At 42.8% G+C, this 24,738-nt stretch overlaps 1 protein-coding gene and 1 pseudogene across 2 annotated transcripts in view; one reads left to right on the top strand and one right to left on the bottom strand.

Moving 5' to 3' along the window:
• The window catches only part of LOC116592398, a 42,744-nt pseudogene extending 20,686 nt beyond the window's left edge, over positions 1-22,058 (bottom strand).
• The window catches only part of CRADD (CASP2 and RIPK1 domain containing adaptor with death domain), a 177,456-nt gene that overhangs the window by 130,661 nt on the left and 22,057 nt on the right, over positions 1-24,738 (top strand). The gene's annotated exons all lie outside the window — the stretch shown is intronic.

The raw sequence follows: 24,738 nt of genomic DNA, 5'->3' as shown, positions 1-24,738 counted from the left end.
GGATCTGGGTTTAAAGATCTTTCTAGGTCATTTTTTTCCTTGACAAATATGTGATGTAACTGAAGTAACAAGAAATGGGAAACTATTTTGAAGGGGTATGTATAGTCTAAATCATTATTTTTAAAAATATAAATAAAAATACATATTTAAAAAAAGCACATTCTAAAAAATAAAAAATAAAGCTCATTCTAGATAGCAAATTATATTCTTGTACAAAGTAAAAAATAATAACAAAAAATAAAAATTTTAATAAATTATTTTAATAAATTTATATTTATTAAAAAGATTTTACATGACTTTATAGTCAACCCCCCCCTTTTTTTAGCTAGTCCTCAGAGTCTGTTTGTGGAACATACTCTTTTCCTCCCCAGTACATTTTGTCATTCAGTGGAAAAGAACAACACAGTGTTCTGTGTGTGTGTGTGTGTGTGTATATATACATATATATACATATATTTATGTATATATACATACATACATACATATATTTTGTTCCATAGATATATGGAACAAAAATATATGGAACAAAATTAACGCTTACTAATGTAGGAAAACTCCCCACAAATTCCCTGAAGAAATGTATCGGCAAGACTGCTAGAAATCCACATTAATTTGTTACGTGAACTTAGGACATTGAAACCATATCCACCTGCTTCTTGCTTCTTGGCCACTGAACAGTGTGTAGCAAGTGCCTGTGTGACCGTATGTCTGCCAGAGGGAAAGAGGAGAACATGGGTCATATTAACACTGCAAAGTACTCAATTCTTCAGAAATTACCCAGAAATACTTGGCTGGCCGTAATACAGTAAGCCCCTGAAGGATGCTGTGGTTTCTCTGGCCTGTTAGAGGAAAGAACACTGTGTGCATGAGCCGCTGTCTCCTTAGACACTGGCAATGGCTGCATGCTGGGTAATGAGCTGATTAGGTATTTCAGCATATTTTCTCGCCTTGGGAAATTTTCCCAGTACACCTCTGTTTTCTTTCAGCTGCCAAAAATGTCAGTTACCATCAGACAGGTGTAGCTGGCCTTTTTAAAAAACAAAAAGGTGGACAGACACACTGTCATTCTTTGTTCTCCCATGGTTTGAACACTAACAAAGTGCCTTCTACCCATTGCGTGAGCCACTTCTGCATCTCTGCTGCTCCCCCACTCTACCCCTGGCCCATTCTTGCTGAGAAATGCTGTGAATGCAAAGCATAGTGGTGGCTTTATCCCAAGGTATGACCTGTTATGTCTCTAAAAGATCAAGGTCAGACTTTTGGATTGCTGATAGTTTCACCATGCAGGCCAGATAATTTTTTTTTTTTAATTAAGATTTTTTTTTTAAAGATTTTATTTATTTATTTGACAGAGAGAGATCGCAAGTAGGCAGAGAGGCAGGCAGAGAGAGAGGAGGAAGTAGGCTCCCTGCTGAGCAGAGAGCCCGATGTGGGACTCGATCCCAGGACCCTGAGATCATGACCTGAGCTGAAGGCAGCGGCTTAACCCACTGAGCCACCCAGGCGCCCAGATTTTTTTTTTTTTTTTTTTTTGACAGACAGAGATTACAAGTAGGCAGAGAGGCAGGCAGAGAGAGAGAAGAGGAAGCAGGCTCCCTGCTGAGCAGAGAGCTCCGATGCGGGGGCTTGATCCCAGGACCCTGGGATCATGACCTGAGCCGAAGGCAGAGGCTTTAACCCACGGAGCCACCCAGACACCCCCAGATAATTTTTTAAATGGTGGTTAGTGCCTGAAGATAGTCCTGTGACACTCACTCCTATCCTTCACGATATGTAAAATAAGAAATATTTTGCTAAGCATTGGAAGTCAGAGAAAGACACTATTTGTCAGAAACATGAAGGAGTTTCTAATAGATGTAGTACAGCTGGTTCCAGAGAATTCATTTCCAACTCAACTTCACAGAACAGAAGCCTTGCCTTGAGAGAAGTCAGTGGTCTTCTAACGTCTTTGCTGGATAACCCCTACAAGGATTTTTTTTTTTCTTTTAAATGGTGTACTTTCTTGAGTTCTTAACTTGACATCTATATGTTCTCATCGTTTTTTAAAATAGAAAGTAGAAAACATTATACATCTCGTAAGTTGAAAGAAGGTGAAGATTGTGCATGGAATAAATTATTTTGTGACATGATTTTGATAAAATAAGCTTTAATGTTTTCACTGAGTAACATTAAATCTGAAAGGAGTCAATAAAAAACATATGTAGACTGTACCCAGCACATCTGGTGGTTTCAGACCTTTTTAAAAAATATTGTAGTTACTTTAATCCACATCACCACTGTGTTACTTTATTCAGAACATTGCAGCAGTGGCCTAGCTCACCCCTACAGACCTGTTTAGAGAACAGAGAGAAATAAAAAAACCTGAAATTTCCCCAGGCCAATATTTGGACTCCTATAAGGCAGCTCACTGCAGTGAGATTTGAGATACATGAATAATATGACTTTCTTCCGTAGAGTGGAAGAAAAAATGTCACTGCTAAAAAGCTGTCAGACACTTTTAGAAAAGAGTACATATGGAAGCTGAAGATACAGGAACTCATTTCCATGAAACTCTCCCTTTGGAAAGTCCGTTTGAAGAGTGCTGGAACAGAGAGGCTGCTGGGATTCATCATGGACCTGATGTAGTCTGTCTGTAGTCGGAAGACTATGGAAGGGCCAGATAAGGCAGACAGAGGGAAAGAATGAGGGTGCTCCGTTTAGATGCGTTTTAATGTGGTGGCTCAGGTCCTTTGAGGGTGTGCTGAGCCCATTCTCGGTGCAGGCAGTTACCTCCAGAAAAAGGTGACAGAAGAGGTCGAAGAGTGTCCCCCAAATTACCGAGCTCAGATTACTCCTGACCTCAGCCCCCTACGTTCGTTCAGGCTGCTAGATATAACTAGTCTTCCAGCTTGTGATCTGAGGCATTTATCGAGTATCTATCACACACTAAACATTGTCTTAGGTACCAGAGATACTCTGGTAATGAAGGCAGCTAAAGTTTTATACATTTGTAAAGGTGGGGACCAGGGGGATGGAGAGACAGAGAAATAAATCTATGAGAACATTTCAGATAGAGGGAACGCCATGACAGAAATCACCTGTGTGATGTGACTGGGATGGTGACTCTAGCTCGGTTGATCAGAAATGGCTTCTCAGAGGAAGTGGTGTTTAACTTGAGACCTAAAGTCATCCACATAAAAAAAATTGAACAGTACATCTAAAATCATCAAATATTTGTTGGGTGCCACTATATGCCAGGCTTGTTTAGGTACTTGGTTTATTTATACTGGAAAACAGGCAAAGATCTTTGCCTGGATATCTTATATCCTACCCTGGGTAGGAGGGGGACACAAAATAAACAGTAAGTATTATAGGTAACTACATTATATGGTACGTTAGAAGGTGGTGAGCATTCTACAAAAATAAAAGGTGTAGAACAGTCTAGGGAAAACAGGTAACATGGGAACAGGGTGTAAGTTTAAGTCGGGTGGTTGGGGTAAGCATCGCTGAGCCGGTTAACTGTGAGTGCAGCCTTGAATGAGGTCAAGGAATTAGTTCTAGATAAGGGACCGTAGAGAGGAGAGCTAGAGCAAAGGCCCTAGGCTGAAGTCATGGCTGACATGTGAAAAACAGCAAGAGTGTGGCTGTAGCAGAGTGAATAAGGGGGGCTTAGCATTAGGACAGGAGATCAGAGATGTCCCCAGAGACCTATAAGGCCTAGGTGGCCTGGTCTCTGGGGTGAGTCTGTGTTTTCACTCTGAGCAAAATGGAGATCCATTTCAGAGTTTTGAACCAACTTTGATTTCAGCAGGGTTACTGTGGCTGCTGTGTGAACAGATGTTCAGGATTAGGAGTGAAGAGGGCAAATTTAGTACGCTGAGTGATCCAGGTGTGAGGTGACGGTTGTTCAAAGCAGCTGTGTTGGAGTGGATGTGGTAGATATGATTGGACTCTGGATATATATTGAAGATAGAGACAACATGATCTCCTGTCAAATTAGACTAGAGTGTGGGACAAAGAGAATACACAAGTCTGATTCCAATGTTTGGCCTGAGTAAGTGGAAGATAGAATTTTATCAGTGGAGATAGGAAGGCTGTTGTGGAGCAGGTTTTGAATTGAAGATTGGGGGAAAGCATAGAGGCAGAAGGAAAATTTTTTTATTTCTTCCTTTGTATGTTAAAAAGTATTGCTGAATTTTATACATTTAAAAATTCATCTGGGGCTTAAATAGTTTGTGATTTTAAAAATGGGTAAGTGGCAGAAATGTGGTAAAGAGAGGCAAAGAAGGTAGAGGGAAAAAGGGAATTCCACAGATACTGTTTTGCTCAGGGTAGTATTAAATATACTCTAATGGGACACCTGGGTGGCTCACTGGGTTGAGCATCCAACTCTTGATTTCAGTTCAGGTTATGATCTCAGGGTTGGGAGGTCAAGCCCTGCATCAGGCTGCACACTCAGCTGGAGTCTGTTTGAGATTCTCTTTCTCCCTCTTCCTCTGCCCCCTCTCCCGTGCACATGCGCACACCCCCTCTCTCTAAAATAAATCTTTAATAAGTAAATCTCCTCTAGCTATGTATTAAAGGTCTAGTTTACCTGTGTATTTAAAATTTATCAGTAAACTAAAATAGACTGCATGCTTTTAAGAAATAGAGTGGAAAAAGTGACAGAAAATTATTTCACTAAAAATCAGGAAGGAAAAAAAGGATATGTAAAAACTGAATGAAATGAATCAAGTCTTAGTCTGAGAAATGGGTAGAGGGTAATATCATTTACTGGTATGAGGGAGTCTAGACAGGGGAGTTTGTGTTAAGAACTGGATTTGGGATAGAGAGTAGAGAGAGAGAGAGAGAAATCTAATTTGGTCATGTTAAATTTAAGATTGCTATTTGACAAAGAGTTAAATACATGGCTGAAACTCAGGTAAGGGATCTTGACTGGAGGTATATCTAAGGGTCCTTAGCAAATGAGTGAGTGATATTTGAAACCACAGGCATGGATGATGATGGTGGTGGTGGTGGTGATGATAATGATGATGATAGCAGCTACCATTTGTTGAGTACTTAAGAATAAAAACTTCCGGGGAAGTAGATCTCACATGCTGTTGAAGGTATTGTGGCCCTGGGAATACTGACAATTTGTATCTTGATACTGCTGGTCTTGCTTTTGGGATGGAGGTAGGGGCTAGGGTTCTTGATTAAAGATCTCGGGACAACCTGTTTCTCCCTTAAATGTTGAGGCATTCAAGAAGAGAGGGATCAGTACTTGGTAGGACTCTTTATTCTGAAGACTCATGACTTTCTTCCAAGTCAAGAATTTTAAAAATAGTATTCTTTTAACTATTTCCTGTCCTCCATTCTTTTTGTCCTCTTCTAACTTCTGTTAGGTAGACATTAGAACTTCTGAATCTGTTTTCCATGTCTCTCAACTTTTCTTTCATACCATCTATCTATGTCATTCTGGCCTACATTCTTCCAGAATGGAAGGAGGATCCTTTGTCAGTCTTCCAGCTCTCAAATTTCTTACTTCCACTACGTCTACTCTGCTCTTGGTTTTATTTCAATAATCCATTTTTTTTTAAATTCTCAAGTTTTGTAGTCCGTTCAACTTTTTTAATGAATCTGATACCTTCTTGAGTCTCTTTGATATTATATACTTGTTTTAACTGAGCAATACTAAGTATACTAAACATATTAAGTGTTGTAAGGCTTTTGTTTGTTTTCAAAGCTATTTAACAATACATTTATAAACTGTGGAGACTACATTGTAGTGGTGAGATATAAAGGCAAGTGGCAGAAATACTATCCGAAATACTAATTTGATTCAGATTTGTAGTAATTTTGTTTGTAGAACTCAGAAAGAAATGGCGAGAGATATATTTCTTTATTTCCCAGATGAGATTAGATATAGCAAAATTTAGTTTTCTTAGCTCCAGCAAGAATAAATTGAAGCTCCGGTTATACCAAAGAATCCTGACAAACATAGGAAACTATGAGATTAAGGTATGGTGTAATGAGTGGGTGACCTGGAAAATGTTTTTGCTTTGGGAAAGTAGGTATTTAAACTAACTCAGGTTCCTGGATAGCTCAGTCGGTTAAGCGTCTGCTTTTTTTTTTTTTTTTTAAAGATTTTATTTATTTATTTGACAGACAGAGATCACAAGTAGGCAGAGAGGCAGGCAGAGAGAGAGAGAGAGGGAAGCAGGCTTCCTGCGGCGCAGAGAGCCCGATGCGGGGCTCGATCCCAGGACCCTGAGATCATGACCCGAGCCGAAGGCAGCAGCCCAAACCACTGAGCCACCCAGGCGCCCCAAGCGTCTGCTTTTGACTCAGGTCATGATCTCAGGGTCCTGGGATTGAGTCCCACATCAGGCTCCCTGTTCTGCAGGGAGTCTGCTTCTCCCTCTCTCCCCCTCTTATGATCTCTCTTGCTCTCTCTCAAATAAAGAAAATCTTTAACAAAATAAAAAAATAAACTAACTCTTGGTGGTCAAGCTTGTTTTTCCCATACAAGTTTCATAGATTCCAGGAAACCAGTAATTAAAATACAGTAGTAGTGTTTGTCTACTGATTTTAGTGACCTTAATGTTTAGAATTTAATGTTTAAAATTTTAGAAACTTTAATGTTTCTTCAAAATACTTGTGTTGGGATCATTAAAGATGGGTTTTGCAACTTCAGTATTTACTGTAAGACCTTTTGATATAAACTTGATGCTTCCCATCATCTTAAGAAATATGATTACTAACTGTTGATTAAAACAATAATAAAATTATTTAATGAGGCTCTTTGATTTGTGTTAGAATAGAAGAAATATAATTTCTGAGGCCTGAATTCTACCTTGAGAGAAGGTGGAATATGATTAGAGTTGGTTGGGTCTTAGATAACCCGTCCAAAGCAGCCCAGAGAGCCATAGGGTTGAACACAGCCATAGTCTTTTAGAGGGCACAGGTATCAAGAGGTGGGGGAAACCAAGATGATTCAAAAGCACAGAAAGCAGAAGCACAGAGCTTGGACTGGCAAAAACTAGAATGGAATAGGCATATGCAGATCCAAGGAAAGAAAGGGATGGGGGTGCTCTGAATCAGACTGACTCTTGCTTTTAGTGTCTTCTGGGGATAGATGTGTCAGCTAGTCATCTGGGCCAGTACAGGTGTGCCATGTAAAAACTGAGGAATTAAGACGTATAACTATTTGCTCCTATTCTATATAACTAGAACAATCTCCCTGGGTAATTTCAATTTTAACCACAAAATAGGACCCAGAAACTTCTGTAGTCTGGTGTGGTCTTTCAAGAAAATGAAGATAAAATAAGAAAGTATGTATTTTCTCTCTAAAAATGTTTTCTGAATCTGAAACAAGGTAGTGTGCAGTCTTTAGGGCATGTCATCTCTTTAGTATCTAAGGTTCTAAATAGGCTAGGCTATAGCCCCATAATTTGGAAACTAAGGTGGTTTTTTTAAAAAGATTTTTATTTATTTATTTGACATAGGGAGAGAGATCACAAATAGGCAGAGAGGCAGGCAGAGAGACAAGGGAAGCAGGCTCCCCACCGAGCAGAGAGCCCGATGTAGGGCTCGATCCCAGGACACTGAGGTCATGACCTGAGCCGAAGGCAGAGGCTTAACCCACTGAGCCACCCAGGCACCCCTGGAAACTAAGTTTTTAAAACACTTTTAAAAACTTTTAAAAGCTTGGTATTAAAAAACAACTAAAAATAATAAAATAAAAGCTTTGTGTTAACAATGACGATTGGCTCTTTTCCAAGTACTATCATGGAGCTAGTTTGGTTCACAAAACTCAGAAAAGAATTTGAAACAATATATCTAATATAAGTTATTTTATTTATAAATTTATTAATTCAAGTTGCTGTTTTTTATTAATCTTTCATTCATTTCTGTGACAACTTCATAAGGGAGGAGTAAGAAAACTAGGAAATATAGCAGTCCCGCCTTATCCCTGGGGAATACATTCCAAGACCCTGAGAGGATACCTGAGACTACAGATAGTCTGAACCCAGATATACCAGATCTTCTTCTATACATATGATAAAGTTTAATTCATAATTTAGGCACAGTGAGAGATTAAGAACTACTAATAGAGCAGTTAGAACAACATACTGTAATAAAAGTTATGTGAATGTGGTCTCTCTTTCTTTCAAAATATCTTAGGCTTCACTTACCCTTCTTCTTGAAGGGTATTTTGAGATGATGTGAGAGGATGAAATGCCTACAGGAGGGACGAAGTGAGATGAATGATGCAGGCTTTTGAGCTAGCATTAGGCTACTGTTGACCTTATGAAGTGTATGAGAAGGATCATCTTTTTCCAGACCACAGTTGACCATGTGTTACTAAAACCATGGAAAGCAAAACCATGGTTAAGGTGGGACTACTGTAGCTGATTTAGACAAATTAGTCAAGAAGTTTTGTCAGAAAGGGAAGGGAGAAGGTATCCTGATTGGGCAGGATCAGTATTCAGTTCCTTGGGGAAATGACATGCCACTGTAGATTTGTTTCATTTTATTATATCTTGAATTTATTCATCTCCCTTTCATTCCAACACTGTTCCTACACAGTTCCTTAAGGAGGCCAGTGAGACTAGAAGGTGTTAGCAGGCGAACAGTATTTTGGACTGCTCTGCATTATATTGTTTCAGTTCTGCTCTTTGTGACTTTCGTTAATACATTTCCAGTCCCTGGTCATCTGTGAGTGAACCAATGCTGTAAAATAATTGAACCCCATGATCCATACTCTAAAGCTTCTCCCAAGTTTTCTCTGAAGAACCCCTACTGCAGACTGACCATGTTCCCAGGAGGATCTGGGAGGGCAGACCATAGTAACTCATCTGAAGCACAAAATCTTCATGGAATTTTCTTTTTATCCTATATGGGGTTTTTGTTGTTGTTGTTGTTGTTGTTGTTGTTGTTGTTGTCGTTTTGCTTCCAGAATATATTAATATTTGTTTTAAAATAAAAATGTTTATCATTTAACAAAATCATTCCTCCAAGAAAATACACCATGTTTATCTTGTTGCTTGTGCACTGCTTGTACCCCAGGAAGTGGTTCTTCCCCAGTTTGAGGAATTGGAAGAACACTAGGTTGGGGATGGATGTACTTGGACAGCCCTATATTTGGCCATAAATTTGCTGTGTGACTTTGGGAAAATCATTTAAAGCTATTGTTTTCCATTTCCTTTATATTAACAAGGAGAGATGAGTGGTCAGACTGGATAATTCACAAAGGTCCCTTCCTCCTGTCATTCTGTAATGATAAGGAATCTGGAATGCCAGACCCATGACCGCACAGGGCCCAAGTGGTTGCATATTATCGACCGTAAGATCCAGTTTGTACAACTTGCAACCCCTTTTCTCTTTACTACTTCCTGATTACAGTACAGATTTTTGATTATTGAATGCATAAAGAGTGAGTGGGCATTGTGGCATAGTTGGTTTACATACTTATCTTTCCTTTTCCTGTCTATATGGAAATATGAATTAAGTCCATAGCCCTTCTTTGGCAAATAAAGAGATGGGCCTAAGGTTTTCATGAATTTAGTCTGCTTTCACACTCAACAGTTTCATCTCTTCCCCTCAATTTGTATCTTCCCTGACAGAAATCTAGGTAGTTACACAAGTGCCAGCCAAAGAGATACTCTCCTATAACCTCTACCAACAGCTGAAAAGTTATATAAACTTTTTAAAGAAATGATTACCAGCAAAGGGCAGTGCTTCTAGGCTTGTCCAATTGCTGTGTACAGCACACTCTCTAAATTAACGAGATCATATTATCCATGAGAACAAGCATCACTCTTAAGCTTCTAATCTGTTTCTCTAGGCTGTACCAAATTATGCTTCCTCTTAAAGTGGGACATTCTGTGCCCATGTGAAAGCTGGTGTGACTAATGTAGTTGGAATTGCTGAAAAGAAAAGAGAGAAAGAGAGGGAACTGAAATGGTTTAAGAATAGGGAATTTCACAAGGCTCTTTGCTGAATACAATATGGCTGATATGTATATTATTACATGGAAATATTATCCCCCACCTTCTACATGGCGGAATGGGCTCTGCCTCAAAGTCATACTGCATAAGTGGCAGGGCTGGGTCTCAAACCTAGCAGGGAACATCGGCTGGCCCTAGCCTCTGCTTTGCCCAGCCATCACTGCCTGTCACTTCTCCCCAGCACCTACACTATATGTTGTGGTGATCAAGTCACTGATGTACAGGTATATCTGGATTTGTGCCCTGGTTGAAAATTAGAAATATCTCAGATCACACCTCAAGGATGAAATGTAAGGGGTACCTGGGGTGGCTCAATCCGTTCAGTCTGTAAGGCGTCTGACTCTTGATTTCAGCTCAGGTCATGATCTCAGGGTTGTGAGATGTAGCCCTGTATGGAGCTCCATGCTGAGTGTGGAGCCTTCTTGGGATTCTCTCTCGTTCTCTCTCTCTCTCAAAAAAAAAAGCAATGTAAAACTCCCCAGTCTTGAGCTAAAAATACATTTTTAAGTGACTAAATCCCTTAGCTTACAGGTCTTAAGTTTTTTTTTTTTTTTTTTTTTTCCTGTCAAAACAACTTAGAAATGGCAGCCAGTGACATTTTCTCCCGGCCCTATTGCAGCCTAGAATAGCCAGCTGCTGGTGTTGTAGATTTTTAAAAAGATGCTTTGAATTCAGAAACCTGATGCTGGGATATTTGGTTAGTATTTACATTACTCAGAGTGCTTTTATGGACTGACAATGCAAAGTTTAATGATAGCAAACCCGTTATCTACAGCTGGAGTTGTCTTAGGTGTGGTTCCTTACACCTGCCCTCCGCCCCTTTCACAGGCTGTGTAGCCCTTCCCTGGAGCTGCGGCTAAGGAGGAGGTTCCGCCGAGGAGGCGAGTTATAAGGCTTGTGTAATCAGACATTTCCCTGATGTTTGACTTTAGACTCAGGACACAGACACTGACATTTGCCGCAGAAACTGGCTGCATGTGCACGCACCATGGAAAGACCCCGCCTTGGCTGAATGTTTGGTTTGCGTGGGGATGCAGCGGAGTGTAGTAGAAAGAGCACCAGCTGGAAAGCCAGACCAACCTGAACTGGAACTGCAGAATTAGCCTTTACTCTGCTCTGTGACTTTGGGCAAATTATTTAACTTCTTGGAATCTCAGTGTTCTCATCTGAGTCACAGGTGTAAAACACACACATTGAAGGACTGCTAAAAGATTAAGGAATGGGAACGCAAAATAGGATGGCCACTTTGGGAGCCACTTTGGTGTTTTCCTAAGAAGCTAAACATGGTCTTAACATGTGATCTAGAAGCCCTGCTCCTAGATATTTACCCAGGTGAGCTGAAGCCTTATGTCCACACAAAAAACCTGCACGCTGTTATAGCAGCTTTATCTGTTAACTTACCAGAAGTTAAAGTTGCCAATCTCGAAGTGAGCAAGATGCCTTTCAATAATTGACTAGATAAACAAACTGTGGTACATCCATCGGATGGAATCTTTTTCAGCAATAAAAAGAAATGAGCTATCAAGGCATGAGAAGAGTTGGAAGAAACATATGCATATGGCTAAGTGATGGAAGTCAGTCTGGAAAGGCCACATACCAGTATGATTCCAACTGTATGGCATATTGGAAAAGTCAAAGCTATAGAGACAACATAAAAAGATTGGTGGCTTCCAGGGGTTTGGGGTAAAGGGCTAAGGGATGAACAGGTCAAGCACAGGGGAGTTTTAGGGCAATGAAGCTATTTTGTAAGATACTGTAATGGCGGGTTCGCGGCATTAGGCACTTACTGAAACCCACAGCATATACATGGCAAAGAGGGAGCCCTGAGGTAAACTGTGGACTTTAATAAACAAATAAACAAAGTTTCCTAAAAAGATCAAAGAAGAGGATGTATATAAACTGCCTAATCTACCAACTAGTACATGCGAGGCTCTAATAAATGGTAGATATTATTTTTATTCTATTCTAAGTTCCAATGATGTCATTTAGACATAGTTTCTCTTTGGGTTAGATGTATCAATTTTAGCTAAAAGTGATATTTAAAAATCTAGCTGGCTACCAAATGAGAATTAGTTGTGTTTTATAATCATGGATTGGTTCAAAGAAATGTAATGTTTTCTCCCCTGCCCCCCATCCTATGCAGTTAATAATTTGTTGCCAAATCCCAGGAAAGCAAACTCTGGTTCAGGCATGAGTTTCATTGAGTTTTATTTCAGTCCATGAATTACAGTTAGTGTAAAATTTGGGCCTGGATTTGCTTAGTTATAACACAATTGCAATAGAAGACGTCTTGAGTTGATTTTGCCATATCCTGTATTGTTATGTAAAATACTAACTTTAATCAAGAATTGCCTCAATACAATATCCTTATTTGTCTTGCATGAAGTTTCTCCTCTTTGTAAGTTTTTTTGTATGTTTCAAATTAATGTGGGAAGGGTAGGCAGGAAATATAAATTCAAGTGACACATGTTAATCATGAAAGAACTATATGACCAAGCATAAAAACAGAGCACATTTTAATTTTGCCAACATCTGATAAAAGGGATTGTATAATTAAATAAGAACGAATGTCTGTTCTGGAACTGGAACTTGAATGTATCAGAGACCCTTTTCCTTTTTTCACTAGATGCTAAGAATCTAGCCGTGCAAAAAGTGTCCGAAGTGGCCAAATCCCACAGAACTTGAATCCAACACAACAATGCAGAGAAGTCAAGAACATGCAATAAATAGTCTTTGGGCTTTTACAAAGTGCTAAACTCAATGTTACATTTATGTCTAAATCCTCTACCTCTTGCTTTGTAATTTTTCTTGGCTCGTTTCAGAGGCACGAACTGCAAGCAGTCAGGGGAAGTTGGGATAGAAACATTGTCTCTCTTTCCTTTTCCCTTCACATATGTGTGCCTTTGTACCTTCTCTCGCCTTTACATTATCCATGCCTTTTGGAAAAACCTTAATGACCAGTCCAGTTGGTTTCTTTTGTCCCACTTCTATAACTATTGGCCCATGTCCTGGAGTCTGTGTGACAGATTATCTCAAAGTCAAAGGGAACTCGGTGTCCAAGTGTCAGCAGTAGGGGAACTTGCTGGCGTAACTTGGGCCCTGGGATCTGTGGATTTGGGGGAACCACCGGTCTGTGGATGAGTGCGGAGGTGAGCCAGGGCAGGAAGCAGGGTAAGCTCAGAGCTACCCAGGAAAGAGAAAGAATCTATGTTTAAAAAATGGTATTTCTGGGGAACCTGAGAGCAGATTGTAGTTCGGGGCAAGCCAGAACCACCCTCTGCCCACCTACTGAGGGTATCACAGAAAAGAAAAGTTGACCTGGAGCCAAAGAATATTGCCTGCAGCCCAAATGCTCCGATTGAGGGGTCAGACAGAGAGGGGAAAGCGGGTTGCCCAAACCTGGTGGTCAGACTAGGTTTCTCAGCTGCCTGCCTCCCCTCTGGTGGGCGGAGCCCCCACAAAGTACAAGCCATACTTTGGTGCAGGTTGTAGACACACTGTATCCTCATAACTACTGTCATTCAAACAGGATCTAGTTTCCTAGCATGAGCAGGTCATTCCCACCGAGCATACACACTCTGCAGTGAGCTCGGCTAGGCAACTCCTGGGAGGAACTGGATGGGTTTCTCAATCTGAGATAAGGATAGAGATGGAGAGGAGCTGACTGTGCCTTCTGTTTATGCAGGTTTTGAATGCTCCCTGCAAAGTGAACAACGTTCAAGTGGGATTACCCAATTACCCAGTTGAAATCTGGTCTGACTGTAGTTTGACTTGTCTGATGCATCTAAATATTTAATCGACCCTCATCATGCATCCTAGAGTCACCTGTGAGTGCTAACGACCAAGGCTCTGAAAGCAAACACTGCACTTGGAGTCAGAAGTGTTGCAAGTAGTACAATGGCTGTGACATTCTAGAAACGTCTGAGGACGCCAGAGGAAATAAGCCTAAAAACATGGAGCTGGCAGCCAGGAGGCCCGGGTTCTCCAATTTAGCCTGAACCTCTGGGCCTTTTCTGTCATGTAAGGACACGGGCAAAGCATCTCAGAGGACAAGTCATTTTTTCTAACTTGGAACATCACAGGACCAACAGGGATGCAGCAAATTAGCCACATTGGTTGCGAAACCTAAGTTCACAGTTCCATTCGTTCTGTGATATTGTATTGATAAAACAGTTTCTTCAAAATAGAAAGTGAACTTACCATCACTGCATCTAACATCTGTGCCCCCCACATTTTATTCAAATTATGCCAGTGATTAAAATGTTTGGCCTATTAGGAGTTCTCTACAGACATTAGAATCACCCCCTTGGGTGCTTTTAGAAGGCTATGGGGGTGTTTTTTAGATGTCACTGTGATTGGGGGTGAGGTGCTAGTGATATTTGATGGGCACACCTTGCTCAGTGCAAGGCTCTTGTCACACAAGGCCAGTGGCTTCCGCACTGAACAGTGCGGTGCTAGTGAAATAGCTTTTCGGGGCTCTTTCTGCTTCTACCCAGCTCAGCCATCCGAACACTCCCATCCACGACTTCTCATCCCACGCAGTGATGCCCATCTAGAAGAAGCCCTCACGTGACCTGATAGTGGGTGGGGTACAGGGGCACTGTGGTGGCCTTTGCTGGCCCCTCCCCCTCCCTGTGCTAGAGTCAAGGCATCAAAAATACGGAGGGTTTGTTTGAAGTCTTGCTCACACAGTGCAGCGTGCTACTGTGCCAGCCCTGGAGAGGTGGACTGATGGTCAGAACAGAGCTCTGGATTTGGAGAAGTGGCCTAGTGCCAGGAATTGAAGGGCTCAGGGCTATAGAACTTTACACAGAATTTCACAAACTTACTATTTTTTTAAGTAATTTCTTATTTCTTTTCATCTTCTTTTGCTCGTTTAGCTCACTTATGGAATGCACATACAAAGGGACTCGGACCCAGGGATTGTCTAAGGCCCTTCCCTGTCCATGGTACTGCCCCCTGATCTGGAACGGGGTCCATCAGAGCCTCTAACCTGGTCCCCCAAAGGACTGCAACTCCTGGCCAGGTTTTCCCTGTTCTGAGATATTTGAAATATGTGTTCATAATGCCTAAGAGCTATGTTCAAGGATGTGTGTAGCGGGTGGTGTGGAGGGTGTGGGGGGCAGAGGATGTGGCATCTGGCTGGGCAGAGTGCTTTACTTATGTTGTCCTACTGAATCAGTAGAACTGCCATTTGAGGAACGTGCTATAGTTATCCTCATTTTCCACAAAAGGAAATGTAGGCAGAAGAGGTTAAATAACTTGCCCCAGGTTCCAGGAGCTGTCATCATCACATTCTTTAAGGTTGCCAGGCAGAATTTTCTTTCTTGGCATTAAGCTGTCTGCCCCTTCTTACTCATCCTTCATCCTTCATTTCCATGACATATGCCCCACCCCCCACCCCCGGCAAATGTGCTTCAGGCGAGGAGCCCCTCGTTATAAAACAAGTTGAGGACTTATAATCCACCATATGTGACCCTCAGACTTCTAAACTGGTTTTCCATTTGATGGCTCAGATTCCTTTTTTAAAAAGCTCAATCTGGGAATGTGTGACATTCAACTTTTGTCAGGCCATTATTCAGCCAATCAGGAATCCCATTTGCCTGTCATCTCTAGGGGGTTCCAGACTCAGGAGCGGCTGGTGCTGTTGCTACAAGCCTTAGGGTTTTATAGGAAGAAAAGCTGCTTTCTAAGACCAGAAGGGGGCTGTCTGGCCACTCAGGCAGGGCCTTGTAGATGGGCAGAGCTTTGCCAGGATCCCTCCTCCCCAGGTCTGTTCCTCAGCTTTGCAGATCAAGGGTAACCTTGGACCCAGGGTGGGCAGAACAGGCTGGGAGAGGGTGTGGGGGAAACTGACTCATGACAACCAACCTTAGAAAAGACTAATGTATAAATCACGATACCTGTTCATTACTGGGCTAGAAGAAAAATTTCTTCCAAGAGGACACAGATATTTATGTTTGCAGGGGTTGTGTGTGTGGGTTTTTTTTTTTTTTTAATTTTTATTTCCACAGAAGGCCTTATGTGAGAAGCCAGGCTTTTATCGGAAGGTTGTTTAACACACTTGGAATCAGAACTAGGACAGTTAGATCATTGTCGAAGAATTTCAGTATTTGTAATTGAAGCAGAGGTGATGCAAAAGAGATTTAGTGAAAATTTAGTCAGGTTCTCTTCTAGGCCATGCCCCTCAGCACTTTGCCCCTTCCTCAGAGGTGACCCATATTCCCGATTTCTTCCACAAGTTAGATCGTCTGAGGCCTGTATTTCCTGAATAGGGATGTGCCTGCTGCACAGACCAGGTAACTTGTGTCTTCTGGGCGGTCTCCCTTCCTGGACCTGTTTTTTTCTTTGGCCCATTAGAGGATGGGAAGTGGGAGACGGTAGAAATGATAGAGGCCCACTTTGGGGGAGGGGCACCCAGGGTTTGTCGAGTAAGAAGACCTGCCCTCTCGGATGGTGGGTGTGTGGGGGGAGGGTGAGCTGGGAGCTCCCCAGTGACAGCTCAGAGGAGTGTTCCCAGGCCCCTGGTGGGGAGAGGATGGGCTCTCACTGCTCCCACGTGTCTGGGGAACAGGACAGGAAAGGAAACCACAGAGCGGGAGAGACAGAGGAGGGCTCCGCTCCACTGCCTTAAAGGGGGCAGCCACCCTGGTCCAGGAAAACACCGGACAGAGACAGGGCAGGACCAGAAACGTTGTGAGAGGTTGTCCGGCCCTGGAGCAGCTGTGCCATCCACGGAGTCAGTCATATCTTGTGGTGCAGCCAAATAAGGTGCCTTCCAGCTCCAGCACCCGGACCCAGAGACAGCGCCGGAGAAGGTCTGCAGCGAGAAGGAACAATTAGCCAATTCATTATGTTGACATTTCTAGCCACAAGATAAGGTCTTTCCCCTTAATTAGGGCTGTGACAGATAAAAATATATTCCCAGCCAACTCCTGTTATCCACACGGGCAGACCTATTATCCTGACTTGGTCTGGCCCTGTCCTTATTTGAGGGCTGGCCTTGTGTGCGCGCACTTGGCAGATTTGTAAAGGGTTTGGAAGGAATAAACACAGTGCCTGTTCCTGCCCTTCATCTAGAAGAGAAGACTCATTCATCCACATGGTCCATGCCAGCAAACTTCGGTGGTTCAAGAGCAGGAAAATAAAACTAATGGGGGGGGGGGTGTCTAGAAACCAGTTCATGTGAGGAAAAGGAAGCGAATGAGGGATTTAGGTGCCAATTCAAGTGAGGAACCAGGAGTATTTAGTGTGGAAGAGGGGGGACTCAAAGAAGCCATGAACACCATCTCAGCTGTTTGAGAGGCTGTTTGGGACTTAATGTATGGTGGGTAAAAGCCGAGTGGCCTGAGTTCAAATTCTGCGGAAGGCACTTACCACCTCTGTTTCACCTCTCTGTGCTTCTCTTTCTCCACTTCAGAAAGTGAGGACAGTATGGTACCCGTGGCTGATGCAAGAACTGGGCAGGTTGATACACAATAAACACTTAACAGTGGCTGACGGGGGAAGCACTTCGTAAGCATTTTTTGCTGGGCTTAAGAAAGCAGGGAGTGGATAATGGGTTGTGCCAGGTAACCAAAGCAGAATCCATGATGGAAAATCGACCTCAATATACAGATTACCTTCTTTTAAACTGGAGTTACCCAACAAGTAGACATTGAAAAACAAAGAGCAAAGAACACCCTAGAGTTTGAATGGGACCCAGACCTCTTTGAGTTCTGCTTATCTATCTAGTCATCTTCTTGACATTTCCACTGGGGTATCCCCCAGACGTCTTCTATTTAACATGTCCAGAATTCCTCTTTGGATCCTGCATTTTCCTGCTTCCCCTTCAGCCCTTCTCCATTTCAACACCAGCGGTGGCAAATACCAGCTACCTGGCCTCTCAAGATAGAAACTGGACACTTTTCATTGATGACCTCTGTCTGTCCTGGTCCTTATGTTTAATCAGTCAACCACAGATGTCCATTCTACCTCTTCAGTATTTTTTGATTCCATCTACTTTTCTCCATAGCCACTGTCTAGTGACTAGTTTCTAGTTCAAAGAATCATCATCTTTCCCCTGCAGTAACTTTCCAACTGGCCTTTCTGTTTTACCTTTGTCCCAGGGCCAGAAAGCCTGCAGGCAGCTTGGGGTAGCAAAAAATACACTGCCCATAGAAGAAGATGCAGCTGGGGCCAGGCCTTTATGAGCAGACCGAGGCTAGATTTCATCCCTCGTTTGCTCCCTTGGCTGGTGTCCTTGTGCCTCAACACCTGCTCTACCATGTGCACCGGCCCTGCTTTCCAGTTCATTCTTCCAATGGTCACAGTGATTTTATTAAAATGTAAATGGGATCACAAGAAACTTCTTTCCAGTATCACCCCCACCCCCCATCATTCATGGCTTCCTGTTTCCCTTGAGCTCTAAATCAAATCTGGGTTCCATCTACAATGATGTATCACTAAACATCATATTAATATGTTTAATTGGTATTAATAGCCATAAATCAGATGAGAGATTTTACTGTAAAAACTAGCTCTGGGGTGGATCAGGAACTGTTAGCTCGAAGAGAGAACTGAGAGGCACTGTGCTTGGTACAGAGGCCATTGACTGAACCCTTGAGGACTGGAGCCAGCCTGCAGACAGGACTCATGGCATTTAATATGATACTTAGCTGAGCCTCATTAAAATCAAGATGTCACCTAAAATATGGACTCTTGGCTTCTCCTCAAAGTTTGCAAGATGCAGAGACATTGGGTCCTCCTCCTCCTAGGGTGATAGTTAGCTAATGTGGAGCACTCCAGCACCCCACTGCTCTGTGTTATACTCGTTTGTGACCCCTGCCAGGTCTGGGTGGATATTTGCATTTGGATCCCCTGAGTTCTTCAGCCCCTGCATTTGGCAGGGAGGAAGCTGAGGCTAGAAAGGTGGCGCTTCAGTCTCAGGGTCTTGTATTGGGGCTTGAACTGTCTCATGGCTTCTGCTGTCTCTACTGAATCACAGCTGCCTCTCAGTTGAAGACTGAAAGGAAACCCACTCTGCAACTGGTTAGTTATTCTTTCTGTAGTGATTGCTAGCCAGTGCGTCCTTTAGTTGTTTTGCTTATATCTGTAGCAACGTGAAAATTAGAACATACAGTCTGGAGGACCGGGGTGGTGTTCTATATCACCTACAGTGCATGAGACTCAAATCAGAAAAGTGGAGAAATAGAGAGGATTGAAAAGGACGGGGAAAATAAAACCTGGAGAGCTTTTGAGAAGGGAACAGCCGCTTCCTTGCGGTGCTGCAGAAAGCCGGCTGGGTTGCTACCTTGCCTGGGATGTGGAAATGGAGATGTAGACGCATTGAGTCAGTGGCAGGAAAAGGACCAAATCTTTGTTCCCAGTGCCCCATACCGTGCTGTCACACCCTGAAAATTACTGTGGACAGATGGATCCCTGCAGGAAGGGCAAGTTTGCAGATTACCTTGACAAACAATGGCTTTGACCAGTCAAGAGGAACTGGGATGAATCATAACCCCAGAGCCTTGAGTCCAGTAGTGTTCTTGTGTTCTTCAGAGAAAGAGGCCACATCATGCATAGGGAAATTAGCCATGACAAATATCAGATCCTCCGGGATACTGCCTCTTTTTGTCCCACAGTGAATCATTGCCATGAAGCTGTTCTGAGTCGTTAGCAACTCAAGACCTCATCCACATGGCAACTTTGGGCTTTTTTTTCCTAAGCTATAAAGAGGCAGGCTGTGTATGAGGAGGAAAATGGAGTGACAAGACCTATCCCTAAAGGCAAGCCATGTGGATAGCGTGGTGTGACATGCTTTTACCTTCCTGGCTTTGTGTCTCTTGTATTATTCTCTTTTTTGTTTCCCACTAGAGTCTAAAAATGTTTAATGGTACTTAATTATACTTCTTTTATCTGTATTCAAGTGTATCTGGGAACTTGTGCATACATTAACACTCTCTTTTGATTAAGCCAAGGCAATTAGAATATTTTATCAGTAAGAGAAATATTTTCCTCTAGACATAGATGGAGAAATCAAAATCAAATCCTCTCTTTCAAATCTCTGAGGCACTGCTCAAGAATGGAAATCAGATCTACGATTTCATAGTCCTCTCCTTTCGATGGCAGACTAATGGACATAGTGATTTATGCAAACGAAATGTGCTCATTGAAGAAGAGGCTCCTATTGTTGATTCCATTTCTTAAATTCCTGGGGCTTTTATCTGTTTCTCCCCTAAAGAAAATACTTTAAGAGTGAGCATTGGATCAATAGGTAACACCAGGGGAGGCTGGTGGGGGAGAGGGGTGAAACAGGTGATAGATATTAAGAGTACATGTAGGGCGCCTGGGTGGCTCAGTGGGTTAAGCCGCTGCCTTTGGCTCAGGTCAAGATCTCAGGGTCCTGGGATCGAGTCCCACATCGGGCTCTCTGCTCAGCAGGGGGCCTGCTTCCCTTCCTCTCTCTCTGTGATCTCTTCCCTTCCTCTCTCCTACTGTGATCTCTCTCTGTCAAATAAATAAATAAAATCTTTAAAAAAAAAAAAAAGAATTTAATGTGAAAGCTTCCAGCATCGTTGCTTTAAAAAAAAAAAAAAAAGTACATGTACCCTGATGAGCACTGGGTGATTCGTAGAATTGCTGAATCACTGTATTGTACACCAGAAACTAATGTATCACTGTATGTTAATATACTGGAATTAAAATAAAAAATAATTAATACCACCCCCTTCCACTCCCTTCTTTTAGACAAAAGGAATTTTTAAAATTCAGACTAAATTATTTCCACTAAGGATTTATTTCCATTAGTTGGTTCGATCGAGAAGAGTAAAAAGCATTTCTCCTTCTATGAAGAATTCTCTACCACCAGGTCCTTTCGGCTTAAGAAAAGTTCCTTCCTTACAATACCTCTTCAGTTCAGGCACTTACTTTCTTCATTTGAATTGTAAATCTGTTGCTGTTCTCATCTTTGTCTAAACTTGTCTTTCTAAACGTGAGGACTTTTCCCGTTCCTGGGGTTCAGGCAGAAGTAGAGATTAGGATCAGATTAAAAGTGCAGTTGTGGGGGGGTGGGGGGAGCGTAGAAGTAGGTAATGGGAGTAGGGCTTGAAGGGGGGATTGTCACGGGAGAAAGAAGTAGGGCTGTTGGAATGGAGTGGCCCAAAGAGACCCTGCTAGAAAGGGCCACCATCCTAAAAACCCAGCTGCACGAGGCTGGGCAGTTATCAGCTCGCAGAGAGCCTGCTGTCCAAGCAGCTTGGGGGCAACTGCTGTGTGCAGTGTAAATACGGAGTTGTGGAGAACACAGCGACCCACACTGAGACAATAATGAAATGGATGGTGATTTCCCAGTGGATGGAAATTTACTTTTTGCCATGCTCCAAAACACTGGCTCCAGTCCGGTGAGTGTCGTGTTTTTGTTTGTACTATCCTGCACTCATGGTTCCTGGAAACTCTAGCGGGAGCCTCTGACTTTTGGTGCAGGCTCTAAAGCAGCATCACCCTACCTCTAGGTCGCTGTCAGGGCACGCCCTGGGTCTCATTTTCAGTGTCTCAGCATACTTTCCAATGCTTCCAGTAATTGATTGTGCAAAACACAAAACCAAAAGCAGATGGGACATATGTAGATAAGCTGTCTTGTTTTTCATCTCTATAATTTCCTAGGTTTGATAGCACTTCAGTTTTCTAACCATAAAAGCTGTTTCTTTGCTTTTTGGAACACACACACACACACACACACACACACACACACACACACACAAGCACACACGCGTGATGCTGCCAGTAAGGACGCTAAAAGAATATTACATGCGGTTTTCTGTTGTTGTTGTTTTGTTTTTTTTCTTCTTTCTTTTTTAAAGAGTACCTTGCTGCCGGAGAAAGAAATTCAGAAAAATTAGAAAAATTCAGAGTGTATTTGCCAGAGCTCCGATTACCTACGGAACTATTGTGTCAACACTGAAGGATACTTTCGAATGTCGTATCATAGCTGAAGTTAAAAATCTAGCCTCTGCAGAGTGGTATTCCTAGAGGTGCTCACTCTGGGAAGTCACAGTCTTCATTTACCAAAATCGTAGATGTTGGTTGTGGTGTCTGCATCTCCTGCATTGCGCGGCGGTGGAGGGGGAGTGGTTACTGTTCTATCCAAGAAGTGTGACTGGGCGGCAGGAGACGAAAGCTGCCTTAAGATGGATGGCACCCGTCGCCAGGTCCACCTTACAGGAGGTGTTCCTTTGGACCCACTCACCTTTCTGTCAATTAAATGCTCACATTATCTTTACAGTCAGATAAACATTACCGGGGCCTTGTTTTAAATTAATCATGTATTACGTATTAAATAAATTTTTATTGTTGATATTATATTATTTATTAAAATGCAGCTTTCCCTGAAACTCAGTCTTCTTGGCCAGCCGTCTCCAGGTTGGCTCTGGGCTCCACCGTTTAATAGATGTCTTTGGGTATCTGAGCAGTTTGGGAACCTCGGAACCAGCACAAAATTACTGCCCTGTAATCTTTCTTTCTCAAGGGATTTGTCGTCACTCATCTACTCAAACAAAGACAGCAGAGCACAGAGACTCATCGGAAGAGCAGACTCTGGGGCCAGACAGACCAGGGTTTGAAACCAGGTTGTGCTTTCTTATGAGTGACTAGGAGCAAGTCCTTCAGCTTCTTCTAAGAATGACACCCTTGTTACAGAAAGACGAGCGTGATCACACCTATCCCATGACGATGGCTGTAAGAGCAAAAGTGTTTGCCTTAACCTTCCCTTCTCCTTGTTTTAAAATGATCAAGGGAGGGAACACGCTGGTACGCTGGTACCAGAACTCTCTGCACTCGCCCAGGGCTGTGTTTGAAAGCATTGATAAGCTCGGAGCTGGGCATTTGTCACTTTAGTCCTAGCAGGGAGTGAAATGACTTATCTTGCTTCTTTTCTCTGTCATCCAGCCAGTAGCTAGGAGGGAAAATGTGGGGGCTCCCCCAGGCGAGGATGAGGAACCGCACAGAAGGCCAAGAGAGCCTCGTTTGTGCGGCCTTTTCCCAACCCCTTTCTGAATGGGAAAGAGCCACTACCGCAAGGAGGAGCAGCTCTGCCCACCTCTCAGACCCCTTACTGCCTGGGACCCCGGCCACGTCGGAGAGCAGGCAGGGCGGCAATCTGTCCTGTCCCCTCTCTTCCTGCCCCTCCAGCCCGCCTGATGCGGTTGTTTTTCCCAGCAATAAAAGTAGAGCTCCTCCGCGACGAACATGTAGCGAGGCAAATACATCCCCAGAGTCTGACACGTATTTATGGAGCTCTGTGTTTTTATGTTCTGTTCTGCCTACAGAACGCAGACATGGAGGGGCTCGGTTGTCTTCGGGAAAATCTGAAAGCCAGGAGCTTACTCACAGGCTTCACACCTGCCTCTGTGAGGAACTTCTGAAGCCAGAGATACTCTTCGTAACTGAGGTCCATCTGTTGCACAGCTTTTTAATTCCCATATTTTCCCTTCTCAAGCCAAGACAGAGAGAGCAGCCAATTTTGTGGAAAGATCTCTTTAATATGAAACGAGTAAAACTACCAATGCTAAATAAAATAGACCACTGTGAAACTTGGGTTCCACCCCACAGGGAAGAGGCCGTGCGATTACTGCGTTATATAACCAGACCGGCCCTACCAGCTGGCACGGCTCTCTTTGTTGTTCCAAGGGAGGGGGCCGCCAAGGCTGGGGCCAGAGCACATGATGCTATTTTAAAGTACTGCAGCCTCTGGAATTTTCCCTCACAGACATGTCCGGCGTCCGAGTTTTCCTTTGATTTATGGTTGCTTTCAATGTTTAACACTTTTTTTACATTTTCAAAGCTACCTCCTCTGCCTCCAGCACCCAGGGGTGCGCTTCTGTTCCTTTGAAAGACACTTTTCAAAAGAGAAGTTTTCAAATTATGCAAAAAGGAGGTTTTGCAGTGCGGAGCCTTCGGGTGATTTTAAGTGGGTAAGAGGGATGAGGATGTAAAGGCAGGAGCCACCCCGGGGCCTTTCTTCTCGGCTGCTTGTGGTGATGCAGCAGAGAGGGGCTCGCTCGAGGGACAAGGATTTCCAAAGCGGCGGTACATTCCCTTAGCAGATGTCCTTGGGCCAGCCTGTCCTCCAGCCTCAGGGCACTCCCCATCAGGTCTGGTTGACAAGCGAGCATTTAGGTCGAGCCATGTGAGACTGCCATTTCTTAGGTCAGAAATGGTAGAACATTGGCGGTAGAACGATACACAGTGACCCACAGTGGGGCCAATGGGCAGCGCTCTGGGAAAGTCTAGGGAAGAGGACTCAGCACAGTGTTGTGGGGTCAGGTACAAGAAGAGGACAGCATAGCTGAGTGGTGTTGTTCCATTGTTGTTGTTTTTTTAAACAAGTCACTTCATTGAGGTATGATTGGCATGCAGTAAACCGCACATACTCTTAGTGTAAATTTGATAAGTTTTGACACATGTATATATACCCATAAAACCATCACTGCAATCAAATAATGAACATATCTATCATCCCCCCAAGTTTCCTCATTCCCCTTGGTAATCCCTTCTTCCTGTCCACCCCATCCCCAGGCAAACATGCTTTCTGTTACTAGCTTCATTTTGTAGAATGTTATATAAATGGCCTTATATAGTACCTTTTCCCCCTCATTCATGTTGAAGTATATATATCAATATTTCATCTCTTTTTATTACAGAATATTTCATCATACGGATATACCAGAGTTTTTTTTAATTCACCTTTCTAAAAATTCTTTTTTTAAGATTTTATTTATTTCAGAGAGAG

This window comes from Mustela erminea, chromosome 6 (assembly GCF_009829155.1).
Source record: "Mustela erminea isolate mMusErm1 chromosome 6, mMusErm1.Pri, whole genome shotgun sequence".
Classification (NCBI taxonomy): Eukaryota; Metazoa; Chordata; class Mammalia; order Carnivora; family Mustelidae; genus Mustela; species Mustela erminea.
This window is presented reverse-complemented; position numbering and strand designations above follow the sequence as displayed.